Genomic DNA, 11700 nt, shown 5'->3' with positions numbered 1-11700 from the left:
CTATTGAGCTGAATCAAACTAGATTGACATTTTGCTCCATGACTAATTGGACAAAATTCACAATATAGAGATAACAACTTCATGCAAAAACAACAGCTTGCCTCAATAATATGAAATCACTGTTTTTTTCTAGAGAGATAGTCAATTTAATTGGAGGTGCTAATGCAACCTGGTGTAAATTGACTAATTTAAATGTCAAAGAAAGCCATGAAACTTTTTGGCGTGTCTTCCCATGCTCATTAACTAAACTGACAAGTAAAAAAAAAAAAAAAGGCTTTCTATGCGTTCTGGACAGGATCTTATCAGATAGCACCTCTTTGTAGGCTTATAACATCACATACAGTATGAGTTATGACCTGCAGATTTTTCACTTCCCAGTGGAATAGACAAAATGGCTGCCAGTCCACATACTGTATGGTACCACAGAAAGCTGCATTCAATTGTAATATGATAGAACCATTATCCTCGCTGTTGAATTCTCCTACACCATTGTTGTTGGATGTGGTACCACCACCACCACCACTACCACACCACCACCACCACCACCACCACTACTACTACTACCACCACACCACCACTACCACCACCACCACCACCACCATAGTCTTAAGTGATTCCCGATCTGGTTGCCACCCTCCTCAACACATTTCCTTTTTACGAGTTTAACAGTTTCACACATGAGGGGAGATAATGGCACTAATTGCTATTCGTGTAGTGTCCTCTTTATGTGCTTATGCCAAAAACTGACAACCAGAGAAGTTTTTTGGTGTAATTATTGAAGTTGTGAAAATGTAATGCAGCCGAAATTGGCCATTCCAGCTTCATCAAGCAGCAGTAATGAGGCTGATTTTAACTCTCTTCCTATTTTTTGTGTGTCTATTTTAACACCTGCCTACAAAGCTGGTGGATTTTCATTTCACACAAAAGAGAAACGAAAGCTTTGAAGTCGGCTGATGTTTGAGTTCAGGTACACGGTCTCGAGTTGTACTTAGGATTTTTCGACTTGACAAGGTAGTTCATACAGAACATTGGTACTATCATTATGTGTAATCTGACAGCTGATGTCTTAATGAAACCAGACCTGGTATTTAAAGGAGCAGGGTGTTGGAAATGTGCCACCTCTGGCCACCGCAGCAAAATTCAGTTAGAAGTTGTAAACAAAAACATCCTCCCTAATAATAATATAACGCCCCAGAAATGAACTTGAAGCGTCGGATATTAGCTGTTGTGTTTCTGCATGCACACATGATTCGAAGAGGCAGCCACCAGAGACAGGAAGGTGAAAATCGGTGAGTCCACTCCCCTAGAACCTCCCTGGCAGTAACATGTTTATGTATAAACCGAATGTCGGGTAGGACTCCATTTTAGAAAGCACTTTTTTCTCCAGAACAATACAGCATCTGTAAACGAAATACTTCCTTCAAGGGATCTCTTTTCCTGATCGCTACTGACTAAACATAATCATTACAACCATGAGGAAGCTTTTAGAAAGCTTGAATGTTACACACTGGACATTTAATCATTGACGCATGTCCTTGACAGAGGAAGTTGGACCTTCTAACTCTGAATCCGGCTCAAGAGGTCATTCAACACACTCAAACACACTGCCAATTTTAAAATCAAGTGGTGACTCCCTCGAACCAGGACACCCTGCTGAAAAAGCCATTATCCACAATTGATTGAATTCCAAGCCAGTTGACTAATGTGCATAAAAGAACATTTTCCAAACATTTCTTCCTAACAACAAAACATTAACCAACTTACTTCACTCAGTACTTTCCGACAGCAGACAGATGGGGACGATGTGTTGCTAAGTGCTCTTGAGGTTTGCAGATATGGCAAGTTTTTATATATATCAGCTTGGTGTCACTTTTGTTGTTTTTTTTACTGGCGTGATGGATGGCTGTTTGCTGCATTTATTTCTCAACCTCCACTAAAAGTGGTGTGTGTGTGTGTGCGTGTGTGTGTGTGTGTGCGTGTGCGTGTGCGTGTGTGTGCGTGCGGAGAGAGATGACTTTAAAAGCTCAGTGACAGCTGTGAGATTGATGGCACATGTAAAACAAAAACTGGTCCCTCCTGGACACCGTAGTAAATTACGGTTGCCGTCAGTATCATGCTCTGAGATGACAGTGGACGCGTCCACATTCATCAATTCCTCCTTTCCTTATCTACTCCTTCTCTTCTTTTCTCTCCTCCTTCTCTTTTCTCTACTCCTTCTCTTTTCTCTACTCCTTCTCTTTTCTCTCCTCCTTCTCTTTTCTCTACTCCTGGACTCCTCCTTTTGTTTTGCCGATCTAAGAATGTGAGGTTAGGTATGTCGGTAGGCTCTCCTCCTCTTTGGAAACATGATTTCACCTGTCTTCTCCTTTATGACCCGCGGTCTGAAAAGGAAAGTGAAATAGGTAACGCAACTGTTTATTGTGTGTGTTATATGTCCATCACCTACTGGAGTATTGCATTCTCTCATGACAAAGGCTTGGAGTATGACGGCTTAATTCATGCAATATACTACACTGGGCTATACTAATACTAATACTACCACTATTACTGCAATATACTACACTGGGCTATACTAATACTGCAATATACTACACTGGGCTATACTAATACTACCACTATTACTGCAATATACTACACTTGGCTATACTAATACTGCAATATACTACACTGGGCTATACTAATACTAATACTACCACTATTACTGCAATATACTACACTGGGCTATACTAATACTGCAATATACTACACTGGGCTATACTAATACTAATACTACCACTATTACTGCAATATACTACACTGGGCTATACTAATACTGCAATATACTACACTGGGCTATACTAATACTACCACTATTACTGCAATATACTACACTTGGCTATACTAATACTAATACTACCACTATTACTGCAATATACTACACTGGGCTATACTAATACTAATACTACCACTATTACTGCAATATACTACACTGGGCTATACTAATACTGCAATATACTACACTGGGCTATACTAATACTACCACTATTACTGCAATATACTACACTTGGCTATACTAATACTAATACTACCACTATTACTGCAATATACTACACTGGGCTATACTAATACTAATACTACCACTATTACTGCAATATACTACACTGGGCTATACTAATACTAATACTACCACTATTACTGCAATATACTACACTGGGCTATACTAATACTGCAATATACTACACTGGGCTATACTAATACTATTACTGCAATATACTACACTGTTCTATACTTATACTACCACTATTACTGCAATATACTACACTGTTCTATACTATGACTGCAGTATACTGTAGTAACACTGATTCGTCCCCACAGTCTCTTCAGGCTGCAGTAGACAGTTCACCTGAAGGCTGGGTTGAGCTGTTACAGTATTGCTTACAGTCATCCCATCCTTTCAGATGTGCAGTAAGTGTCGCGGTGTGCAGGGGGCCATGGTGGGGGTTGATTCTTACCGGGCACACATCACAGTACTGGAGCACCGCATGGTGCTCTCCTCCTCTCCGTCTTGGCGGAGTGAACGAGGGAGGAGGGGAGGAGGGGAGGAGGGGAGAGGAGCGAGGGATGGAGATGGAGCGAGGTAAATCATGGGGCCTTGGCCCATTCAGAACGACAGTTCTTTGATTTTTTTTCACTTCCTGCCCTGTCGCAGTTATTTATACGGAAATCCTCTGGGGTGCCGCATACAATGGGAAACATGATTCCAAACGCACCGGCTCACTCTTAATGGGAAGTAGTTACAGGGCCAGCGGTCAACAATGCACAGCTGTGTGTACTGTAGAGCACTCAGCTGGAATAGTCCTCTCCTCTTTTGTCATAGTACCACGCAGTATGTGGTGGGAATATCTGGTGGTGCGGGGGCTGGGTCGGCCTGCACCTCCCCACCAGATGCAGGAAAGTTAGGCTTTGGTCCGGTAGGCTGGTGTTTGCTGTTGGGGGTGATTCCATGCTCTCCTCATCCCAGGGGTTTGAGCGGGCGCTGGCAGGTTGGGGCTTCGGGCCGGCCGGGGGCTGCTGCTGCTTTCGGTCCCCATGCAGGTTGTGTGGCATGGGGCTACGCAGATTAGGGATGGTGGTTGGTTGTCCCCCGGGCTGCAGTCATTGTATGAGGGTGGGGGGGGGTGGCTTGCGCCAGTGGACAGGTCGAGGCTGGGTCAGCCTGGGTGACTGGTGTTGGCCCCCCTGATGTAGGTATGCCACAAGTCGGTCAGGGTCGGGGGCGGCAGCTGCTGCCTGCGCCGACTTCAGGTACTTCACTTTACAGTGTGGGCTGGGATGGTCGCGGTGTTGACTCTGGACAATTTCAGTCTCTTGCTGCTGTCCCCCTACCCCCCTGATGTCCCTCTGGCGGGCCGGCTGAGTGGACTCAATGTAAGCAGGCACTGGCCGTGTCCTTTAGATGTATTTTAGTCTCAAGATGTGTTAAATGGCATATAAGATTTGCCGGGGGCCTCAGGCCAGCTGCTTTATGCTGATTCTCTCCTATTGTTTAATGTATCAGATTTTCTGCTTATCTGTCCGAAACTAGACTCCAGTTCCTGAAAATCTTCCAGTCTACTCCCACCAGGAGGCTTCCCTGCACTGTAGACCCCTGAACTCTTGAACCACACTACATTTCACATTCCACATTAGTTGGAGTTTTCACTGTTCCATGTTTTTCTCCCCTCTGGGGATCGTGATTCGATGTTCATATTGTTTGTATTGAATTTATTGTTCATAATGTTTCATGTTGTTCTTGTTGTGATGCACTTAACGACATTTATCAATGTAAAAAGTGCAATACAAATACATTTGATTGATTGATTAGAAACACTTGACAGTAAATATATCTTGATCAATAAATCATTAATTTAAGAAACCTGGGACTGCTGGGACCCTACATACTGAAAAATGTATGCACTCACTGCAATGTAAGTCACTTTGGATAAAAGCGTCAGCTAAATGGCATATATTATAATATTATATTATATAATAAAACTGTGTTGGAACATGTCCCAACATCTGGTGCTGTGATTTGTGGTGTTGTGTGGTGAACTAGGTCACCATCATGTTCTATATAACTCCATGCCAAAGAACTGACTTATGAAATCACATTTCTCATGGACCTGTGTGCCTATAGCTAAAGTTTTGTCTGCTCAATTTACCACTGTCATCACTTTCTAACCGGCAATCATTTACCTCTGGAATCCACAATACAACACACTGTGACCTCATAGTGAAATTGGGATATTAGAATTTAGACCATAGAATAAGAATTATTTTTCAAATTCTGTCTGTGGAGATCTAATCATATGGGCTTTTCTATCTCTACGGTGTCACAAGTGATGATTATGACATAAGATGACACAAGATGATGTAATAATTAAACACTGTCTTATTAAACAGGTGCAGAAATGATGAGGTTCATTCTTGGATATTCTGACCAAAGTACAGTACAGTATGGCAGTGACTATGACCAAGATATAGAGCACAACTTGGACCATGGATCCATATTCTGTGAGTACTGTAGCATCTGTTAAACTGAACTGTAAAGTTTTAAAGATACTTAAGATGTTTGTAATAATGGTTGTAGATAATAATTGGATTAGAAATAAATATTGCCTCTAAACAAGGGCATTTAATGTGCACCACAGAAAGAGGGAAAAACTGAGCCAGGGGGGAGTGTTGAGAAACCCCATATTACAGATTTATTTGAAAGAATAAATATAACCAATTATCTCAGTACAATGATTTAGCCTAGCCCTTGTGCATTCTAATGGGTGACTAGCTCTATGTGCCACATACATATTCCTTTGTTTAATCTTTTCTCCTCCTGACACACCGTGGTTATCTTGTTTTTCTGTTCTCTTTTGTTCGTTTTTATTTCCTGTTACTGTATGTGTGTTGTCCTTGTCACATGATTGCTTTGTGCTACTGTCAGTACAGCTTGTCATATATGTTGTATTTGGTGTGTCCTGTTTATTGATACGAAATACAAATAAAACACCACCAGTTCACCTGCTCCTGGAGCACGGGATAGATACATATACGTATTAGTGGCTATATATGGGATATATACATATTACTTTATTATACATAAGTAATAGTGCCACTTCAATTCTATGTGCTTTTCTCTTAATAATAAGAACAAATACATGCACATTATGGGAGTGCCATTTTTACTGATCTCTTCAATGTTTTGTTCAGGCTAGTGCAGCAGGATGCTACAAGTATGATCTAAATGGATACTCTTACCGTGTTCAAGACGGCCATTGGGGTAAGTAATAAACATTACACACATGTTGGATCTAACATTTGTCTTGACATGCCTTGATCAAAGTGAAAGAATCAAGCTTCTGCTCTCATTTGTTTTACAGAGAGGTATGACTGGGATCATCACCAAAATACTTACATCCACGTCAACGACCATTATCAGCATGATCAAGGGGAGCTCTTGGATCCAGTGAACGGTCCTTCACGCCTTCCCCTTCTTACTGCCTCCCATCTCCACAAGCAGACTCCACAGTGGCAGGGAGCCCCTCCATCGTTTCCTGGGCCTATTCCACAGTAGGGACTGTTAACAGCAATGACATCTGCACAAACACCCAGTACATATCAGATCTGATCATTTTGGGGATTTGGAGTGTTCAGCCTCGTGTGTTTCCCTCTCCTTAGTGGTGTCACACTGGAGGGCATGATGCAGTTTGCTCAGAGGAGATCTCAGGAGTGCCTCACTGAACACTATATGTGGCACTTTGTTTCACTCCTCCTCATGCAGGGAAGAGTAAGTGACATCATCTTAGTGAAGCCAGATGTGTATTTACAGGATGAGTTAGATGATATTGATGATAAATATATGGCGTTGGGATGTTTCTATGAGTCAGCAAACATATTTTAGAAAACCTGGCTGATGCCCAACCACTTAAACAATTACTATGATAACAAACTGTTCAAAAGCTGTAGATTTATTTTAAAACTGCAGTTGCAGAGAAAGCAAAATCATAAATACTGTACAAAGTATCTGCAGTTAAAAATATCAATAGTGGCTCACCTCATCTAAAAAGACCCTGACCCTATTTAAAATGGCATATGCTCAATTATCTCAATTAAAATGTAGTTAGTTTGTCATTGTTGAAGGGCCGCTCCTTCACACACTTGTATCTGTATATTTAGGTGGGCACTCCTATTGTGAAGGACATACAGCCTAAACTGAACACTACAATAGTAGATGTCATCCGGACAGGCTTGAGTGCTCCGACTGGTGATCAAGTGCAGCCTGCTCTGGATACCTTGTGCATGAATTATGTCAGGCACAAAATGGCCACGGCAACTGTTGACAACAGCCAGCCCAACCTGGACAATCATCCTGACCCAGATACTCCAAATGTGGGTAATAGCCGTTTCAATTCAGGGGTGAATGATCTGATTGTGGAAGAAACCCAGTGTGAACTTGGTGCTCTGGTTATTGAAATCTTGACTGAGGACAACATCCTGCCTGAATCAGAAGCCTTGCTTGTGGATGACATGCAGCCTAAGTTATGCAATCTGTTTTGGGATGATGTACAGTCCGAATTTGATACCTTGAGCACAACTGTTGACAACAGTCAGCACAACCTGGATAATCATCCTGACCCAGATACTCTAAATGTGGGTAATAGGCTCAATTTAGACACTCCTATTGTGAATGACGTCAAACTCCAACATCATGCTCTACTCGAAGAAGATGCCCAGTCTGGCCTTTATGCTCTGGATATGGACAATGTCCTGTCAGATACTCTTGTGGACGACATTCTGCCAAAAGTGAATGATCTGATTGTGGAAGAGACCCAGTGTGAACCTGGTGCTCTGGTTGTTGAAACCTTTACTGAGGACAATATCCTGCCTGAATCAGAAGCCTTGCCTGTAGAGGACATCCAGCAGAAATTCCTTGCTCCTGTTGTGGAAGACATCCAGGACCAACTTCATTCCCCAATCCTGGATGATGTTCAGCCAGGCCTGCCCAAGCTGATTGTTGATAATGTCACACCTGCAACAGACAGTAGTATTTCTGACTGTATCCAGCTTGGCCCAGACATTTCTGTCCAACCTGTCCTAGATGCTTCAATTGTGGATGACATCCAGTCCAACCTAGACTCTCCAATAAACACCATAGTGCCTGGTCAGGACATCCTTATAGTGGGAAACATCCAGACCCACCTTGATGCTCAGAGTGACACCCAGCCTAGGTTATGCAATCTATTTTGGGATGATGTACAGTCCGAATTGGATTTTCCAATTATGGACAACCTCTGTCTTGGCGCTGAGGCTTCCATCATGGATGACGTCCTACCCGCTCCAACTGTGGATGACAACCGACCCAGAATGGAAGTCTCTATTTTAAATCCCCTTGTGGATGATGTGATGCTCATCCCAAATGTGCAGCTCTGCGCACCGATGACAAACCCTCCACCTGTGGAAGGCGTGAGACCTCCACCGATGAAAAACCCTCCACCTGTGGAAGGCGTGAGACCTCCACCGATGAAAAACCCTCCACCTGTGGAAGGCGTGAGACCTCCACCGATGACAAACCCTCCACCTGTGGAAGGCCTGAGACCTCCACCGATGGACACTGTTGTGGGTAATGTGTGTCACACTGAGCCATGCCTCCCTCAGGTGAGTTGAAGATGTTCTTCAAGCTTTGCATCACATTATTAGACTGACAATAACCAATGTCACATTCATTTATTGATTGTTATGAATTTCAGATGTGTCCTCCACCACCTCCCAACACTCAAATGGTCCCCCAGGGTAATTTCTACTCCAGGAGAAAAGGTCATTTTATATTTGTGCTGCAATTGACACAGAGTGACTAGCAGTGAGTGAAGAGGTTAAAGAATGATCCTCTTTGTCACAGATGTTCGGAGTAGATATGTCGACTACCTGATGACGACTCAAGACCAACCCAAAGTCCCAAGGCAGCAAGTTGCTCAGGCCCACAGCCAGCCAGAAGCTGAGCCCACTGCTGCAAAGCAGAACAGCAGTGGAGAGGGCTGGTTCAGCTGGCTGGCACGTTGGAGACCGAAAGAGGCTTACCTCCCCGATAACAGCAACACACCAGTAAGGAACCAGTTCTCCATATTCTACAGAGAATCTTCAGTTAACAAGTACTTCATATTAGACTGAATGCGACCATCTTGTTGCATGGTGACAAGATAGGATGGTAATAATCTTTTAGAGGACAGCAAGATATGAGATGCTGAAGCCAATAGGAAGTGAATTACTTTCAAGATCTTAACTCTTCTGTTTATAGGCAAGAGGCCCTCAAACAATCTTTTAATTGCAGTCCTGTCAACAGTGATCCCTAATCTCAATTACCCATCAATCTTCCAAGTTGCTGCAGCAACTTCACACACACTATCCCTCTAATGACCGTACTGCAATGACCAATTACTGCCCATCCAATCGTTTGCTATTCTGTCTCCTTCGTTGTTCATATTTGTGAATGCTTATCAGATGGTTGTCATGTCAACCCTAACCCTAACTCAAACTTCTCTCCTCTTCCCCCTGAGATGGTCTTTGATGCTCATCGGGGATGGGTGAAGGAGACTGTGTCTCAGCAGAAGGTACCCACTGTTATTTAAATTTGATAAACCACTGTCTTATTTTGACCTGTTATTTCTTATGTTTTTAATGTTTTGTTCTCACTCTTCCACAGACCGGACCTCCACCACCACCTCCACCGCCACCTCCACCTCCACCAAAGGGGAACATTGGTCTCCAAAATGGAGTGAACCCGTACTCCATGAGAGCAGGTGATTACACCTCTATATCTAGCGTGTGTGTGAGAAACAGAGTGTGATGGATCTGCTTCACATGTAAATGTGAGACTCTGACAGTTTATTTACTTTCTGTGGTCATCTTCTCTGAGCAAACACCTTTTCCCCATGTGTGACAGCTCCTCATAGATATGGGAACAGGTACCCAGGTTCCTTCACCACTGGCTCTGTGATGTCACAGGTGGCACCCATCTTGACACCCCTGGCACCATTGCCTGTGCCTCTCTGTGCAGATGGTACGTGTTCTCTCTTTTGTTCTGGTGAGCAAAGACGGGTCTTTACCATTTTGAATCCTGAACATTCTACTGAGTTGGATGAAGTACTGCAGAACATTTAGGGATAACATATTATGTCTTTCTCTGCAGATAACAGGGCAGGGGGGAACCAGGTTCCCAGCCAGAACCACTGCCCTGGGAGCCTACCTTAAAGGTATGGTCTACCTGTGATACGGACCTGTTAGTGTAGTTTACATAGGTTTGCTAAACACTGCTCAGAATCCACCTCTGAAACTTGTCAACTTGTGTCAAAGTCTTTCTCTTCTTCTTATAGGCCGTATCCCCAAAGAAGAGGCAGAGTGAGATGCACTACAGCATGGCAAAAATGTTTTGCATTGAAGAATAAATTCATTTGAAAATGAATTAGGCTAATCTATCTCTACTACATTAAATTACATACTCTTTGAGGGACTTTCAACATTTAATTGTATGTGTAACTGACTGCTGCTATTTTGCTGCAATAATCTGGGGAAGAGTTACAGGGACTCTGCACTTACATAGTAGCTTAAGATCATGAGAGGGTAACCAACCTACAGTCACTGAACTAAATATAAATGTCAATGTGAAGAAAAAAACATCAATAAAAACTGTCCTGGGAGCAGATCTGTCAATTAGAATAACACACTTAATAATGTGCCTCCATCGGAATTCTCATACCAGCCACAAGGGAACATGGAACATATAGATCATAGAACACAGAACACGGAACAGCCTTGGAATGTCACTCCAAATGCCTGTCAGAATGACTCTTCATCGTAACAAGTAGGGCAAGCCATGGAACATGACAGGTAGACTGAAAGGTAGTTTACATAAAGGGGATCACGTCACTGTAGAAATCCATCTTCAGAAAAACTGTGTTGTTCACCACAATCAAATGGATAACATTCTGCCCTCTGCTTATCTTAGATGCGGAATGAGGTTCAATCACAACCTCAAGTCAATGACATACACATAGCCACACACACAGATACACGTCTCCCTAGTTTGATCGATCGTTGTCACAACCCCTTTTTTGATAGTTTCATGACCCCTTGTGAATTTGAATGATAACCCCTCCTGGGGTTATGCACCCATTGATTGATTGTAACCTTTGTTCTATTGTTGTTCAAAAGAACTGTTCACAAAGACACATGTAATTCAATGAAGCAGAAGAGACATTAGGACTAGACACTAAGTCTAGGCTCTATGGCTACCTGTATGTGTACACAACCACCTCTGTGTGGGTGTGTGTGTGTGTGTGTGTGTGTGTGTGTGTGGGTGTGTGTGTGGGTGTGTGTGTGTGTGTGTGTGGGTGTGGGTGTGTGTGTGTGTGTGTGTGTGTGTGTGTGTGTGTGTTTGCACGTGCGTGCGTGCGCGTGTGTGTGTGGCAGTGTGTACGTGTGAGTGTGAGGAGCGGGGACCATATTAGAGAAAGGTAGCTCTTTTAACCTCTACATGGTAGTAGCCTTTTCTACAAAAAAAATAATAGCCCCAAGTCACATTTATCAGTATCCTTGGCTTCAGGTGTCAGTTAGTGGCACCAATATTTGACAGCATTGGACACATACACTATATTGCAGTACACAGGCTGCAGATTGCAGGACTCCCAAAGAGAA

The sequence above is a fragment of the Argentina silus genome (assembly GCF_951799395.1).
Source record: "Argentina silus genome assembly, chromosome: 21".
NCBI classification, from domain to species: Eukaryota; Metazoa; Chordata; class Actinopteri; order Argentiniformes; family Argentinidae; genus Argentina; species Argentina silus.
The sequence above is the reverse complement of the archived record's forward strand: the minus strand, read 5'-3'. Positions refer to the sequence as shown.